The following is a 17,152-nucleotide window of genomic DNA, read 5'->3' as shown; positions in this document are numbered from 1 at the left end:
TATGTGTGATACCTGTATTTCTTATCATAAGCCTATTTAATTTTATTCTCAGTAGGATTTTTTTTTCTCAGTAGGGTTTTTTGGATTGTACAGTGTTTATATGATCTGAACCCATTATACATAAGAAGGTGTGTATATTAATCCAATTATGGACTTAAAATATTTTAAATGTATAAATACCTGTATTTGCTGCAAAGACCAGTGTGTAGACATTTGCTTTTTAGCAATATTTTTAAGTACTCCATTTTAATACCAAGGAATAAGTCTTTTGGTAACACAAACTATTGTGTAATGCGGGTATGTTCGGCTAAGCCAACAATATTTTGCATTTACGTATTTCTTTTGTCAACACTAATGAGGGCAACATTGCCTGGATGTCATAATGAAACACATCCCTGTTTAAAAGTATGCAACTGAAAAAGAAATTGAAAAGAAGGTGGTTTAAAAAAAAGAATAAAGGGAAATAACTATATAATCATCTCAATAGATACATAAAAAGCCTTTAACAAAATTCAACACCCCTCATGACAAAAACTTGGAGCAAAGTGGAGATAAAAGGGAACTTCTTCAAACTACCAAACAATATCTATGAAAAACCAACAGCTAACATAATATTGAATGGTATTTCCTCCTAAGATTGGGAACAAGGCAAAGATGTTTACTTTAACCATTTCTATTCAATATTTCATTGGAAGTTCTAGATAATGCAATGAGGCAAGAAAAAGAAATAAAAGGCATAGAGAAAGAAGTAAAATTGTCATCCTTAACAGATTATATGACTATTTACACAGAAAATTCTGTGGAATATAAACAACTATAAGAACCAGTGGGTGTTAGCAAGGTCAAAAAACAAAAATTAATTATACTTCTACATACCATCATAAACAATTGGAAATTAAAATTTTAATAATATCATTTGCAAGAATATAAAAAATTTCAAATGCTTAGGGAAAATCTAATAAAAGATTTACAATTCCTCTACAATAAAAACTATAAAATTTTTCTGGGAGAAATGAAAGAAGACCAAAGGCAAGAGAGAAATATACTGTTTTATGAATTGAAAGACTCGATATTGTTAAGACATCTGTTCTTCCCAATTTCTCTATGGACTCAGCCCAAACTGGAGCAAAATTCTGACTTCTTTGGAGAAATTGGCAAACTAAGTCTAAAATTTATATGGAAATGCCAAAACAATCGAGAAAGAAAGACTTGGCAAGTTCAAAGACTTACCAAAACCTGATCCCAAAGCTTAGTATAATGCTAAAGTAACCCCGATGCTGCAGTGCTGACGTGAGGACAGGCAAGTCTATCAGCAGAACAATAGCCAGAAATCGGCCCACCCATATAGAGTGAATTATATGTTTAGACTTTTTTCATAAAAAGGAATTCAATGAAGAAAGGAAAACTTTTTAACAAATGATACTGTAACAATTGGATAGCCATATTAAAAAAAAAATTACATTTGACTAACTTATCCCATACAATAAAATGAGTTTGAGATGGATCATAGTACAAACTTTAGAAGAACAGAGTTCTAGTAGAAAATGAAAAAATATTTTTGTAACTTTGGTATAGACAAAGATTTCTTGGGGAGAACGCAAAAACACTAACTACCAAAAAAAGATAATTGGATTTAATTAAAATTAAAAATCTGGCACATCCAAAGTCACGTCTAAGAAAATTAACAAGCCGGCTGGTACATTTATCTAAATATCTGACAAGGGAGTTGCATCCAAAACAAATAGAGAACTCCTTCAAATCAATAATAGTAAGACTACCAATCCATTGTTTTAATAGGCAAAAGATTTAAGAAGCCATTTCACAAAAGAAGATATATGAATGGCAAATACGCACATGAAAAAGGTCCTCAAAATCATTAGTCATTAGATACACAAATTAAAACCAGAATGAGGTATCATTTTACACCCATTAAAATGTCTAAAAACTTAAAAGTCTGTCAACAAATATTGAGGATGTGGAGAAATTGAAACTGTCAAATTTTGCTACTAAGAATGAAAAATAGAATAACTAATTCATAAAAAAATTGTCAGTTTATGATAAAATTAACTTCTACATCTATCTAACGACCCAACAACTTCATCCTCAAAAGAAATGGAAACATATGCCCACAAAGACACTTGCACAGGAATATTCAGAGAAGCTTTACTCATAATAACCTCAAACTAGAAACAGCCCAAATGCTCATCACAGGACAACGCATAAACATATCATGGTATATGAATAAATAGGAATACTAAACTAATCAGAAATAAAAAAGAACAAACTAAGGATAGATTCAACAACATGAATGAATCTTAAGAAGTTATGTTAAGTGGAAAGGAGCTGGACATAAAAACACATATACTGCATGATTTCATTTATATAAAGCTCAGAAACAGGCAAAGTTAGTTTATGGTGAAAAAATATATTAATAATGGCTGCCTCGGGTTTGGTATGTGAAATTGTCGAAATACATTTGTTTGGTGTTTTCGATGGTCATGGTGTATTCAGTGTCAAGTATCATTAATCTCATTAATTAATATTTTAGTTGGATTACATATAAATTATACCTCAATGTTTTAAAAGCAGCAACTACCTAAATAACTACATAAAGTAAAATATTTTGATCATTCATCCAACAAACATTTATCAGTAACCTACTATGTGCAGGCACCATGCTAACCTCTGGAAACACCAAGCTCTTTATAAAGAATGCATGGCTTCTAAAGAGAGGAGAATGATTCTAGAATGTTCATAAGCTATGGTCTAGGGCTTTGCTAGGAGACAGAGCTGCAGCACAGGACAATGCCCTTTGTCTGAACATTGTGGCTAAATCACACATGAGGAGAAGGTGGAGTGTTGGCCACCTTCCATTTTTTGCCTTTTGGACTTGGGATGGTATTTTGGTAGATCTGAGGGACTCTAAATACAGTTCCCCAAAACTTTAAGAAAAAGCCTTTTCACAGTGGGAGTTTGGAGACATTCATCTTAAGAATAAACAGAGAAGGGCAGACCCCTCCTAAGTCATAGCTTCGGCAGGAAGCAGGTCTCTCAAGGCAGGGTGGCTGTGCCACGCAGCAAGGCAGCACACAAACACCCCAGCGGATGTGGTTGCCGGCCACACCCCTTGGGTAATGGCATCCGTGCCAAAGAATGTGGGGCCCCAACAAAGAATGCTCTGAAAACCATCTGAGAGCCTTCCAGGAAGACCACATCCGGTGATCTACCACTAGCAGTGCGTGTGTGTGGCCTCCTGCTTCTCTCCTGTCTTCTTCATTCCTTGGGTCTCCTCAACTTCCACGAAATCCAGGTCTATTCAAAAGGAGGTGGAGAGCCAGGTGCAGTTTGCATGCTCACCACGGAGAGGACAGGGCACCTGCCTGCACGTCTCCAAAGAGAGCCTTGGGAGCCTTCTCTGAGTGCTTTTGGGTGTCCTTCAAAGCTCCAGCTCCCGCAGGATTGTGATTGTGGTTTCCAGTAGGTGGACCACCCAGAGAGAGCTGGTGATGGAGGAGGCTCCAACCGGTCCTTCCAGCTACAACTGTATTAGTTTCTGTATTGCTGCTCTAACAAATCACCACAAACTTAGTGACTTAAAGCAGCACAGATTTATAATCTCACTGTTTTTGAGATCAGAAATCTAAAATAGGTCCACAGGGCTACATTCCTTCTGCAGACTCTAAGGGAGAACCCGTTTCTAGGCACATCTAGGATTGAGAAGACCGGAAATAGGTAATTCCCAGTTGAACACATCTACAGAAAACACACACAATTACCCATCTCCTTGCCCCCCCCCACTCCCCAATAAACAGAAGTGTTTATTGTTTATCCAGAGAGTCTTGTTTATTTTCTTCCTTTACCTCCCTTGGTGTTTTTACTTTTCCTTATCATTCTCCAACCTCGTAGAGGATGCATTTCTAAGCAAAACCCCTCACCAACCTAAACTCTTTCTTTCATTTTTGTAACCCATGTCTATAAATAACCCAATCCAAATTATTTAAGCATCCTGAAAGGGGCATATAGAAATACCACAACAAAGGAAACAAAAGTGGGAGCCAAAAACTACAAACACATCAAACCGTGGTTTAAAAATATAAAATAGAAATCAGACTCCCACGAAACAATAGTGAGTAAAGATTTGTTTCAACAATATCACCTGGATGGTACCTGTTCTCAGTATCCTTTAGTGGGGGGTATTTTAAAATATTTAACATGTGGATTAAATCAGAATCATTAAATTTTTAGAAGACAGAATTCCTATCTCAGAGAGAATTCTTAAATGGTAATAGCTGTGTCTTATTTGTGAAAGTCTGTTTGTCCCCATGATATTTAACTTTGCCCTTTTTTTTTTTTTGAGGACAAGAATGAAATATGCTCCTGATTTTTATATGCCTCTGTCACTGCCAAGGCATGTGCTTTAGGGAATTCTGGTTCACACTGCATGAATATTTTCTTATTACTGCCTCCTCAACAAACAGCTCATGAGGATGTATCGATAGGTATGACCATGTTAAATTCTGGATCATGCATAAATGATTTCAAATACAAATGGGAAAAAACTATGGCAGTAAGGTCAGGAAGCAAATGAATCAAGCTTGGGCGTAAAACACTGGGGACCAGGGCGGGCCATGGTGGCACAGCAGGCAGAGTTCTCACCTGCCATGCCAGAGACCCAGGTTCGATTCCCGGTGCCTGACCATGTTAAAAAAAAAAAAACAATGGGGACCATATCCTGGACCATGGTGAATGCACCAAACTATGGTGCCCCAGGGGCTTCTGGGTTGTGGGCAGGACCCCTACTTCCTGTGGCCCCGTCTTGCCTCCTGAAGAAGTCTTCCAAGGCCCCTGCCATGGGCTTGAATAACCCAGTGTTCTGTGCTGCCTAATGTGTAGTAGACAAGCAAAAAAATTTGTGACCCAAGGAGCTTAAGGGATGGGCTTTTTCATTACTTTGAATTGATCACCAGCACAAATCAATATGGCGGCCCTGAGTTTCAACCAAATGGGTGGGCTGGGAGTGGGTGAAGAGTGAACATTCTCTTGAGGTCACTATGCAAGACTGTCAGAGGAGTTCAAAGGTAGGTTTGCATTTGTATAGGAGAGGGAGGTTATCTGAGGTACAAGCCACTCTGCAAACTGTGAATGATGCAGAAAAATATCGAAGGCGGGGAGTGGGGCGTTGCTTGTTGGTATCAGCCTGAGAGTTTGTTGACAAAAAGCAAAGCAATCGGGGGCAGGGAGGGAGCGGCAGAGGCAATCAACATTTGGTAAGTGTATTTATGTATGTCAAATCTTGTCCTGAAAGGTTTGAAAGAGCTTCTACAAAGTTGCATAAAATATATTATAATAAAATGCATTTAAAATAAGTAATGAAAGAGAGGAAAAGCAATTTATATGGACTTTTCAAGGAGTGTCTTTAGTTAAGGTATTTAAGACTTTAGTAAATAGTTTAATTTGGCGATTATAGAAAAATATTTCATGAAGAAGTCAATTGTATGGAAATCCACATAAATAGTTGCCATTTATGTAAAAACTGTTTGTATTTATGTTTGCATGTGTGGAAAAATACAGAAAGAATCTGGAAGAATACAAGTGTGACTGGTTACTTCTGGGAAGGGATTGGGATGTGAAAGAAGTTTATTTTTTGCCTTATGTCTGAACTTTCTGCAGTTAACTTGGATGCATCTATGACTTTTGTAATTTATAAAATAAATAATTCTTTCTTTACCAAGAAACCAACAGTATTCACCTTTGTTATTTTTACATGTTATTAGCATATGTATCTGGGCATCCACTGAGATCTGATAATAATAAAAACATTTGGAGCACTTCACAGATTTTGAAATGTTTACATCTATTCACCTACGGAGCCCCCAATAACTCTACAAAGAGGCGGGGCCAGGGGTGGAGACCCACTTTACAGGTACACGGCTACTGGGTGGCCAGCCCTCGTCGGGAGCTGGTGACAGTAGAGTTTGCAAAAGAACCCAGGCCTTGCCATTCTGTCCCCCTTTAGCCCCATACCTTTTGTTTCATTTTGTTTTTTGGCATGGGCAGACACCAGGAATCAAACCTGAGTCTCTGGCCTGGCAGGCGAGAATTCTGCCACTGAGCCACCGTCGCCACCATTGCACCGCCCCTGCCCCAAACGTTTTTGTCCTCTGTTCACAGTACAGCTGGAACTCCTAGCATCTTAAAGCAGAAAGAAGGGCAAATCTTTTGGTGGCTGCATTTGATTACTCATAAAAACGCCTCACTGTAAACTGTCCTATAACTTGTGAATTACTCTGCATAGTGCTTTGAGGGTTTTCCATTATTGCAGTAGAGGAAAATTTACTACTTTCATTTAAAGCCCTAGCACTCTCTAAAGAAAAGTTGCGGCCAAATGTCTTTATTGTATTCTTTCCCTCAGAGCTAACTTCTTGAAAAGTCAGGTTGAGGCATTTCTTCCTTCTGAGATGAAGGTAATAAAGCACATGCATCAGCCTGATTGGTAATCTGGGCAGACCATATTTCAGTCTATTTGCCTCCCCAACGGTCTTGGACAGTTACATTTCCCTTGAAGATAGACCCTTCCCTGGGCAGCTACATTACATATATCTCCTAGGGGGCCACGGTGGAGCAGGGGGCTGCGGGCGAGGTTCCCCTTCCATGCAGCAGCTTGTCTGAACACAGTCCCTCCTGGGGATGCTTACGCCAGCATTCCGTCCAGAGCTGGAGCCTGCCTTCCTTCCCTTGTGGCGGGGCCTCCTGACTTGTTCTGGCCAGTGGAGCTGGAGGTGACCCCTGCTAGTTCCAGGCGCAGGCCTCAAGACAGCTGGTGGCTCGACCTTTGCCTGCTTGGTTCCGACCACTTAAGGAGTTCAGACCAGAGCACAGAATGTTGAGGGGCCGAGCCAGGAAGAGCCCGGAGGGTGATAGTCCACCTGGATGGAGCTCTCAGGTGACGTAGCCTCTTGAGAGACCCCAACCAATGTCAAGTGTGGCAGAGGCCACCTGTGTGAGCCCAATCAACCCACGGGATGAGAGATGATGGGTGGTTGATGTTTTAAGCTACTAAGTTTGGGTGTTTTGTTACCTAGCAATAGATAACTGAACCGTGAAACACCCCCTTTCTCCGCTCTCCTGCCTCCCTAGTCTCAATTCGTTATGTCTCTGACCATCTCTTAGACCATTTTCTGTACCATCATTTCTATTTGAGGGAAAGGAAACATACTTTCAATCATTCTTCTTGACCACATTCAACCCACACTTCTCAGCTCCTTACTCTGAGCTGGGTACCGTGTGAGGCTCTGGGGATGTGGCACAGAATAAAGCACAGCCTCTGCTTTCCGTGGCCCACAGGTCAGCGGGGAGGTGCGCCCAAAACATGACACCTCACTCTCTAACCCTGCCCTGTCTCACCCCCAGCCTCGAAATTCCACCCCCAGGGTCACACAGGAAGGCAGTGGAGGGAGGGGCCAAGGAAGCTATATTTGTTGATGCGCATTCAAAAAATGTACACTTTAGGGTGGTGTGATGTGTGGCTCAGTGGCAGGACTCTCGCCTGCCACGCTGGAGATCCGGGTTCGATTCCTGGTGCCTGTCCATGCCCCCCCCAAAAAAAGATACATTTTATTTCTATCAGATATGGGAGTATTTAGTTATCTAGCATCTGATAATTAAATCTTAGAGAATATATAAATGAAAGGGCAGTTATTCACTTTACAAAAAACGAATCTTTCCTTTATCTGTAAATTTCTTTACATTATCTGTTGTCTGGTCAATAAGGTCACAAATGCTAACTCTACCTCCAGGTAACTGTCATTAGTCAGATAGTTCTAGTTTATCTCTGGGGGCATCACCACTATGACTCACCCGGAGGGGAGGTAGAAGCCAAATATGGTGATTTGAAAGGTGGGTCTGAGATTGAGAGAGGAGGAGGCTGGCATAAGGGGTGGAGGAGAAACTGGAAGCACCCTCGACTGCCTGCCATTCAGCCTGTTGGTGACCCCAAATCATCAGAATTGGTTGCAAAAGGAAATTTAACCATTTAAATTCGCAAGCCAGTGTGCCCTGCACACATGGCTATCCAGGCTAAGCAATGTGGGCTTCCTCCTAGAGTCAGGGGAGGCAGTGGAGGCTTTTTGAGTAGGAGAGAGAGTGGCCCTCAAGCCAAGGTGTCTTCCCCCCATCTTTGACCCTGTAAATGCAGCCAGGACCTCAGCCACGCCCCACGCAAAAGGACAGGTGGAAGCCAGCCAGCCAGGCCTGCCCAGATGGTGGCCTGCCCATGGCCTTCTGAGCCCTCTAAATCCAGACTGCAGACGCCAGCTTTCAAAGTCTGTCTTGTCCCTTTTCATTTTAGAGATATTCACCTGGCTGCCTGTCTCTGGCTTACTGGCCTCTGCTTTTACAGGATTTGATGACAGCACCGAGCAGCTTGGGTGAGAAGACAGTTTCCTGCTAGATCAGGTCCCTGCACCCTCACAAACAAGACTGCTCCACAGGAGGGAATGAGTCAGCCACACGGCTTTGCTCGTGGTGGACTAAGCCAGGCCAGGCGAGGCGAGGCGAGGGAGATTGTGGTGGGGGGAAAGGTTGTGGATCTGTTACTGTTGGCTCAGACACAAGTGGGAGGACGAAGATGGGTCTGGAGTGGACAATCCAGTCCATGTAGACCAGGATGCACTGGTCATGGTGAACCATCATCTTGAGGTCTGAGAAGCAAGGCCAGTGTTCCAAGCAGAGGCAGTGTGGGTCCCCAGCTGAGGCTGAGGACGGTAGATGGGTTAGAGAACTCTACCCTAAATCTATAAGGGACCTGGGGTTGAGGGACACAAAGTCCTGGCACTAAAGAAAGGAGGACAGAGCAACAGCAAGGCCACAAAGGAACTAAATTGTATAGAGAAAGCTTTTACATTTTTCAAATCACTTTCACTCCCCCCCCCCCCACATTTTCTTTGTCTTGACCAAAAAGATGTGAACTAAATAGGGGAACTGCTATCATTCCCATTTTACAGATGAGCAAACCAAGTTTCAGAATGTCTACGCAATTTAACCAAGGCCATTCGGCCTTACAGTAGTGAGGCTACCCCAAGATCCTGGATATTCTGGTTTCCCCCCACCCATTTCCCCATCTGGGCCCAGGCGAGGAAGAGCTATAAATTCAGCCACTAGAAAAAGGAATTACCAGAGTCAGAAAGGAGCCGGCAGCCAGGCATTGGGAGTCCCTGGCCTAGTTTTCCTCGCCATTCCCTCTGCCCAGGAACATGAACTGGACCCAGTTTTGAAGGGGTTAGGGGGTTCGGAAGTGGGGAGCCAAGTGGAAACCATGCAAAAGCCATGCTTTAGGGAGATCATTACTTGAGCAGGTGGGGTAGCCTGGAGGGACTCCTGATAACATGTGCTATAGAAGCAGAATAGGATAACCATTGACTCAAAGGGAAGAGTTGACTGAGGTAATGAAATATATCTTACAATTCATCTGATCGATTGAATACTTTTCTATTTTCATCAAATATCACCCAAAGTCTTCCAGCTCTCATAATACAGAGAGGCTGTAGAACATCATGATTGAGACTAGAGACTCTGAACTGAGCTGCTCCCAGACCTGAAGCTTACAAGGTTTGTGATCTTGGGCAGAATGACCTTGGGTAGGCTTCTTAACCCCTCTGAGCTTCTCTTTACTCATTTTTAAGATGGAGAAATCAACCCCGTCATGGTCAGGTTCATGTGTCATCTTAGCCAAGTGGTGGTACCTGTTTGTCTGGTTGGACAGCGCTGGCCTGTCTGTTGCAATGAGGACATTTCATAGAATTAAATCAAGATCACATCAGCTGCATCCACAGCTGATTCTATTTGTAATCAGCCAAAGGGGAGTGTCTTCTGCAATGAGTGATGCTTAATCTGATCACTGGACGCCTTTTCAGGAGGATTCAGAAGAGACAGGCTCTCTTCCTGCTTCGGCTGTGAGCCTCTCCTGTGGAGTTCGTCCAGACCCTCCATTGGAATTGTCGGCATCACAGCCTGCCCTGCAGATTTTGGACTCTACATTCCCACAGTCACGTCACGTGAGACATGACTTTTATAAATTTTATATTTGCGAGTGTTCCCTGTTGATTCTGTTTCTCTAGAGAACCCTAACTAATACAAACCCCTACCTCAGCTGATTGGTATGAGGATGGATGCGTGTAAAACATTTGGCACAGTGTCTGGACTACAGTAACGGCAATAGTGCTCAATAAATGTTGGTTTGTTTTGTTGTCAGCAGCACTATTGCCATTTTATTCTTCTACTTGGAAATTCATTTAGCTTTCAGGTCATAGTGATTCTTTTCTTTGTGTCTCTTGAACTCTCCCTTCGCTAGCATTCCCACTGCCAATATACTTGACCTGAATGACCCCAGGCCTGCCCTGTTGCCTCCAGCGTTCCCCACTTTCCTCCAGTGTTGCCAGATTGTCATTTCTAAAACTGGGCTGTGCACCTGCCTCTCTTGCTCAAATGTCTTGCTCACAGACTCTTTATCTCTCCTTTGCCTAAATCAAAAGCCATTCCCAACCTCAACATGTGAACTACATGAGCCCTCTTGGCTCCCACTCAAGTGATCCCCAGTGCATCAACTGTGACCCATCTGAAGACCAAGGAGCCACCCCCAGACCTTGCCCTATCTGAAATGATGTCCTGTCTCCTCTGATTTAAGAATAAAGGGGCCTCAAGAATGGAAAGGAACTCAGGATTGGCGAAGATCATTCTGGACCAAAAAGAGGTAGATTGAAATTCAGCTTTAAAAGATGGGAAAGTGAAATTAGTAAGTCATTTCAGGTTGGAGTAATAAGGTCAGAGGCAGGAGTTAATACTGAAAGCGGCACAGGAGAAGCATCTGTGGCTTGATCATTTTGACTAATGCAATGAATAATCGTGAAAAATGTGTTGAGGTCAGCAAGAATGAAACCAGATTACTGAGGGCTCTTCAAGACAGCATAAAATGCTGAGACTTTGCTGTAGTAGGCCATAGGAGGTCATCGTGGAGGTTAAGCATTGGAGAAAGATTGGATGAAAGGGTATTTTTTTTCTGATCATTCACTTTTTAAAAATCTTTCTATTTTGAAACAATTACAAATGTATAGGACAGTTGCAAAAATAATACAAAAACTGATACAGAGAACTCCAATATACCCCCCACCCACATAACCACATTTACCAACATTTACCATTTTGCCACATGTGTTGTATCATTCTATCTATATCTATCAGCTATCCATCTATGTCTGTCTGTTTGTCTGTATTTTCTAAATATTTGAGGGTAGTTTGCATACATCATGCTCCTTGAACACTTAATACTTCCGTGTGTATTAGTTCCTTAAATGCTGTCAGAATGCAATATACTAGAAATGGAATGGAACTTACTAAGTTACAAGTTTACAATTCTAAGCCTATGGAAATGTCCAAACTAAGGCATCCAGGAAAAGGTATTTTAATTTAAGAAAAGTTGATGCATCTGGAAGACCTCTGTCCACTGGAGAGACGCACTGGTCCCTGCTGGTCCCCTGGTCCTGGGCTCCATTGCTTTTGGCCTCTGTCCCTGTGGGGGATCCTCACTTCACTTCTCTGGGGCTGGTTTTCATCTCTGGGCTTCCCTTGTCTCTCTCCAGGTTCTGGTTTGCTTAACATCTCATGGCAATGTCTCCTGGCCTCCAAGCCTCTCCAAACATCCGTGTCTCTGTTCTCCAAGTGTCAGCATCTGTGTCAGCTCTGCTCTGAAGTTTCTGTTGGTTCTATCATTTCTGCCGTTTTTGAGGTTTCTCCAAAATGTTTCCTCTTTTAAAGGATTCCAGACCCACCCTGAATGGGCAGAGTTACATCTCCATCGACTCATAAGGCCACATCTCTGTGGAGATAATATAATCAAAAGATTCTGACTTACCTATTGAATCAGGATTAAAAGAAACACAAAATCCAAACACAAAATTGGATCAAGATTAAAACATGGTTTTTCTAGAGTACACAATACTTCCAAGCCAGCACACCCTGTATATTTCCTAAGAACTTATGTAATTTCATTAAGTACAGTCATGAAAGTTCAAGAAATTTAACATTGATATAAAGCACACAATCTATATATTCCTTTTCATTTTTTTTTTCAATTACCCCAATAATGCCCTTATCGGCATTTTCTCCTCTGTTATCAGATTCAATCAAGGATCATGTACTGCATTTGTCAACGTCTTTTTCATTTCTATTTTTTGGAATTGTGAAAACATATATAAAACATTAAATTTTCCATCTCAACCACTCCCATGCATACAATTCAGTGTGATTAATCACATTCAAAAAGTTTGTCCTTATCAAAAGGACAAACATTGTATGACCTCACTGATATGAAATAATCAGAATAAGCAAAAAGCTCACAGAATAAGAATCTAGAATGTAGGTAACCAGGGGACCCATGGGGGTAGGGAATGAGAAGTTAATGCTTAAATTATACAGAATTTCTATTGGGTTACTCGTCAAGTTTTGGTAATGAATGATGGTGAGGGTAGCACAAACTTATGTGAACATAATTAACAGCAATGAGTTATGTATGCAAATGTGGTTACAAGGGGAAATTTTAGGTCATATATATGTTACTAGAATAAAAATTTAAAAAACATAGGACCCAAAAAACCCCAAAAAATAAAACAAACAAATAAAATATAAAAAAATTAAAAATAGTAAAAACAAAAAATGAAAAACATAGGACTGTACAACACAAATAATGAGCCCTATTGTTAATGATGGACTATAGTTAATAGTACAGTTACAAAAATGTTATTTCATGATTTGTAACAAATGTACACTGATGTAAGGTGTTACTGATAAGGTCATATACTGGAACTCTGTATTTTATGCATGATTTTTCTGCAAACCTTAACTTCTCTAATAACAATGAAAAGCTGTGCTGCCCTCACCGCCATCTATTACCAAATGCTTCCACTATTCCAAACAAGAACCTTGCACCCATTTATACATTAACTCCCCAATCCCTGATAACCTATAATCTACTTTCTCTCTCTAGGAACCTACATTTCTAGTTATTTCATATAAATTGAATTATACAGATCTGTTCTTCTGTGTCTGACTTATTTCACTCAATATTATGTCTTCAAGGTTCATCCAAGTTGTAGCATGTATTAGGACTTCATTCCTTCTTTATAGCTGAAATTCCATTGTACATGTACACCACATTTTGTTTACTTATTTGTTGATGGACATTTGGATTGCTTCCACCTTTTGGGTGCTATGAATATTGGTGTACAAATATTTGTTTGAGACCCTGCTTTTAATTCTTTGGGGGTGTATATACCTAGAAGTAGGATTCCTGGGTCACACGGTAATTCTATGCTTAACTTTTTAAAGAACAACCAAACTGTTTTTCACAGGAGCCACATCATTTTACATTACCATCAACAATGTACTAGGGTTATTATTTCTCCAAATCCTCACCAACATTTATTATTTTCCATTTTTTTAAATAATAGCTATTCTAATGAGTATGAGGTGATATCTCATTGTGGTTTGGATTTGCATTTCCCTAATGGCTAATGATGTTGAGCATCTTTTCATGTGCTTATTGACCATTTGTACATCTTCTTTGGAGAATGTCCATTCAAGTTCTTTGCCTAATTTTAATTGGGTTGTTCATATTTTTGTTGTATACTTGTAGGAGTTTATTTTTTAATATATTCTGGATATTAAACCTTTATTTGTTAAATGGTTTCCAAATATTTTCTCCCATTCTGTTAGTTATCTTTTCACTTTCTTGATAATGTCCTTTGATGTACAAATTTTTAAAAAACTTTTATGACGTCTGATTTACCTGTTTTTTCTTTTGTTGCTTGCACTTTTGGTGTAAAGTCTAAGAAACCATTACTGAATTCAAGGTCCTGAAGATATTTCCCTGTTTTCCTTCTGCATTTTACAGTTTCAGCTCTTGTATTTAGGTCACTGATTCATTTTGAATTAGTTTTTATGTTTTTGCATGGGCAGTCTCCAGGGAATCGAACCTGGGTCTCTAACATGGCAGTGAATTTGTTTTTGTATATGGTGAGAAGTAGAGGTCCAACTTCATTCTTTTGGATGTGGATATCCAGTCTTCCCAGCACCATTTGTTGAAAGAGATTATTCTTTTCCCACTGAGTGAATGTTGCTCTCTTGATGAAAATCAGTTGGCCATAGAAGTAGGATGTGGGTTTGTTTCTGCACTCTCAATTCTATTTCATTAGTCTATATGTCTGTCCATGTGCCAATACCACACTGTTTTTATTACTATAGCTTTGTAATGAGTTTTAAAATTGGGAAGTGTGAGTCCTCCAACTTAGTTCTTTGTCGGGATGGTTTATGCCATTCAGGACTCCTTGCCCTTCCATTTGGATCTGGTTATTAGCTTTTCTATTTCTTCACTAAGGCTGCAGTAATTTTGATTGGTGTATGATGAGAACTTAAAAAAAAACCATCTCATACATGCCTGATGTTCTGGATCTTGCTAGCACATTACTCTTGTGCTAAAATGGCTTTTATTTTGGGACATTTATCTGTTGCTAAACTTTTACTTAGTCAAATACCAACATGCAATGACCATTATCAGTAGCACTGAGGAAAAAATCAGAAGGCTTGACCTTTTGTTATAAATTGGATTATATGATGAAAAATATATTTTCTAGAAACTCATTTTTATCATACAAATAACTTTAAAAATCATTTGAGTAACAAAGCAAGAATCCATTTAACTTCTGTGGTTCTTAGCATTTATTTGTTTTCCTGACCTCTCTATTTTTCCCCACTTTGCCTCCATTAACAATATAGAAGAAAATGTGAAACACTCTGATTAATTGAATGTGTTTCTTCTGGACAAATTCCTAATTGATTGATATTGCTAGGTAAAATTGTATACACAGATTTCTTGGAGGCATTTTTTCCCAGTCTGGTTTCCAGCTACCTCAGGGCCCTTGGGATTCAGGGGGAGCATTGCATTGAGGTTACCATCACAGACTCCAGTGACCCAGCAGCATGATGCTGAAATCATCACTGATATAAACTTCCCCTGATCAAGCCACTCAAGGTCAGACCCAGACTCTCCTTTGCCTTAAGTCTCCCAAGCCCCTCTCTCCATCCAACTCCTTCTCCCCATCACTCATAGCCACCAACTGTGCCCTCTGGAATCCCATTTCCATAATAACTCATCCCATATTTTCAACCTCTTTACAGATGCTCCCTCCACTTCCTGACTTAACTGAAAGCTGGCTCTCGTTTGGGCTCTTCCTAGGTGACCTTGAAGGTATTCTTATAGCCACTTGAATATCCCTGTGGGTACCTCACACTCAGCAAGTACAAAACTGGACTTGTCATCTTCCTGAATGACCCATGCTCCACACTCCATGCCTCCATGAATGACACGAGAAGTCGCCAACTCACTCAAGTCAGGATTTGGGAGGTCACCCTAGAGTTGTCTTTCTCGTTCATCTGCCATAACCCAACCACTCACCAAGCTCTGCCAATTTTTCCTGCTATATATTTCTGTAATTCATTTCTCCTGTGTTTCTGTCATTGCAGCCTAAAACCTCAGTCATCTCCTGCCTAAATGAATGCACTTTCTTCCTGCTTCTAATCTGCCCGGGGAATCTATCCTCACCCAGGTGCGTCAGGAGCTCTCAGACACACAGAGCTGCCTGAGGTTCCTTTGCCTGGAGTGGTCCAGTGACTCGCCCAAGTCAGTGGCTGAGCAAGCCCTCCAGGATCTGTCTGTCCTTACTTCTCCATTCTTATGCTTCACCAATTGCTGCTTCAGGCTGTTTGGTTTAATAATACTGAACTGCCTGTCCTTTCCTGCACTCGTCATGCTAAAACACTCCTTGTGCTCCTTGCCCATCCCTGCTCCACCCCATCTCTTGACAGTTGTCTCTTATTCACACCAAGATTTGGTTGGGGTCATCCTATCCAGGAACCATTTCTTGATCTATCAAGCTGGGCTTGCTAACCTGGTTTGGACTCTCCCAGCATCCAATGCTTAGCATTAACCTTGTGAGCACATGGGCAACTCTCCCCTGTATCTATGTCCTGGATGTCAGAGACTGTATTTTTTTACATTTCTGGCAGATGGTCTCACAAAGTGGCAGATACGTATTAGGTGCTTGATAAATATTTGATGCACCAAAATAATTTCCATGGAAAATGGATTTGCCAAGCCCCAGTGGCCTTCATGCATGCAAGCGTTCATTCACTCATTCAACAACGGCACATCTACTAAATATTTATATCTTATTTATCTAGCATTCTTGACATCTCGAGTGCTCAGATATTCTGTAACTTCTTACAGGGCCTCACACTCAGTTTCACACAGAGCACTTTCTAGGCTGTGCCTAATAACTCATACAGGTAATTCTGGGAAGAGGCAAAACTAGGTTAGCCCATGTCTTCATGGAATTTACAACCTGAACTGAATATATACATGTCAGTATTAGTTTTAGAAAACCTTTCAGTAAATGTAAATTAATGAAACACAAACTGAATACCTAAATGTCCTCAAAACTCAGAGAGAAAAAAAATGGTGAGAGCGGGATAAATTTAATCAGAACGGGCTAGAGAAGGTAAGGTTTGCTTTTAATGTAAAGACTCACTGAACATGGATGCCCTACAAGGAAGGGAAAAAGCATTTCAGGTTAAACGAGTGGTGTGAGCAAAGGCAAGTATGTAGAAGCACCATGAGAAAAGCAGCAACCCATTTGCTTGTTTGAACTACAGAATCCAAGCCAGGGCACGGGCACGGACTGTTAGCTCACAGGACCTGCACAACATAATCTGTGGAGCTGAAAGTAGTCTTGAGGGCCAACTGCGGTAGGGAGTCTCCAAACCAATTCCTTCCTCCCCTCTTCCCGTGCAGCTCAGGAGTGGGGTCTATCCCACCACCCCTTGAAAGTGGATGTCCTTGTCACTTGCTTTCATCAAGACTCCAGCAGAAATGATGCTGTGCCAGTTCCAAACCTAGGCTGCAAGAGGCATGCAACCTTCTGCTTTTTCTCCTGGGAACCAAAATGCCATTAGAGGGGCGGGCCGCGGTGGCTCAGCGGGCAAGAGTGCTTGCCTGCCATGCCGGAGGACCTCGGTTCGATTCCCGGCCCCAGCCCATGTAAAAAAC

The sequence above is a fragment of the Tamandua tetradactyla genome, chromosome 17 (assembly GCF_023851605.1).
Source record: "Tamandua tetradactyla isolate mTamTet1 chromosome 17, mTamTet1.pri, whole genome shotgun sequence".
Lineage (NCBI taxonomy): Eukaryota > Metazoa > Chordata > Mammalia > Pilosa > Myrmecophagidae > Tamandua > Tamandua tetradactyla.
The sequence above is the reverse complement of the archived record's forward strand: the minus strand, read 5'-3'. Positions refer to the sequence as shown.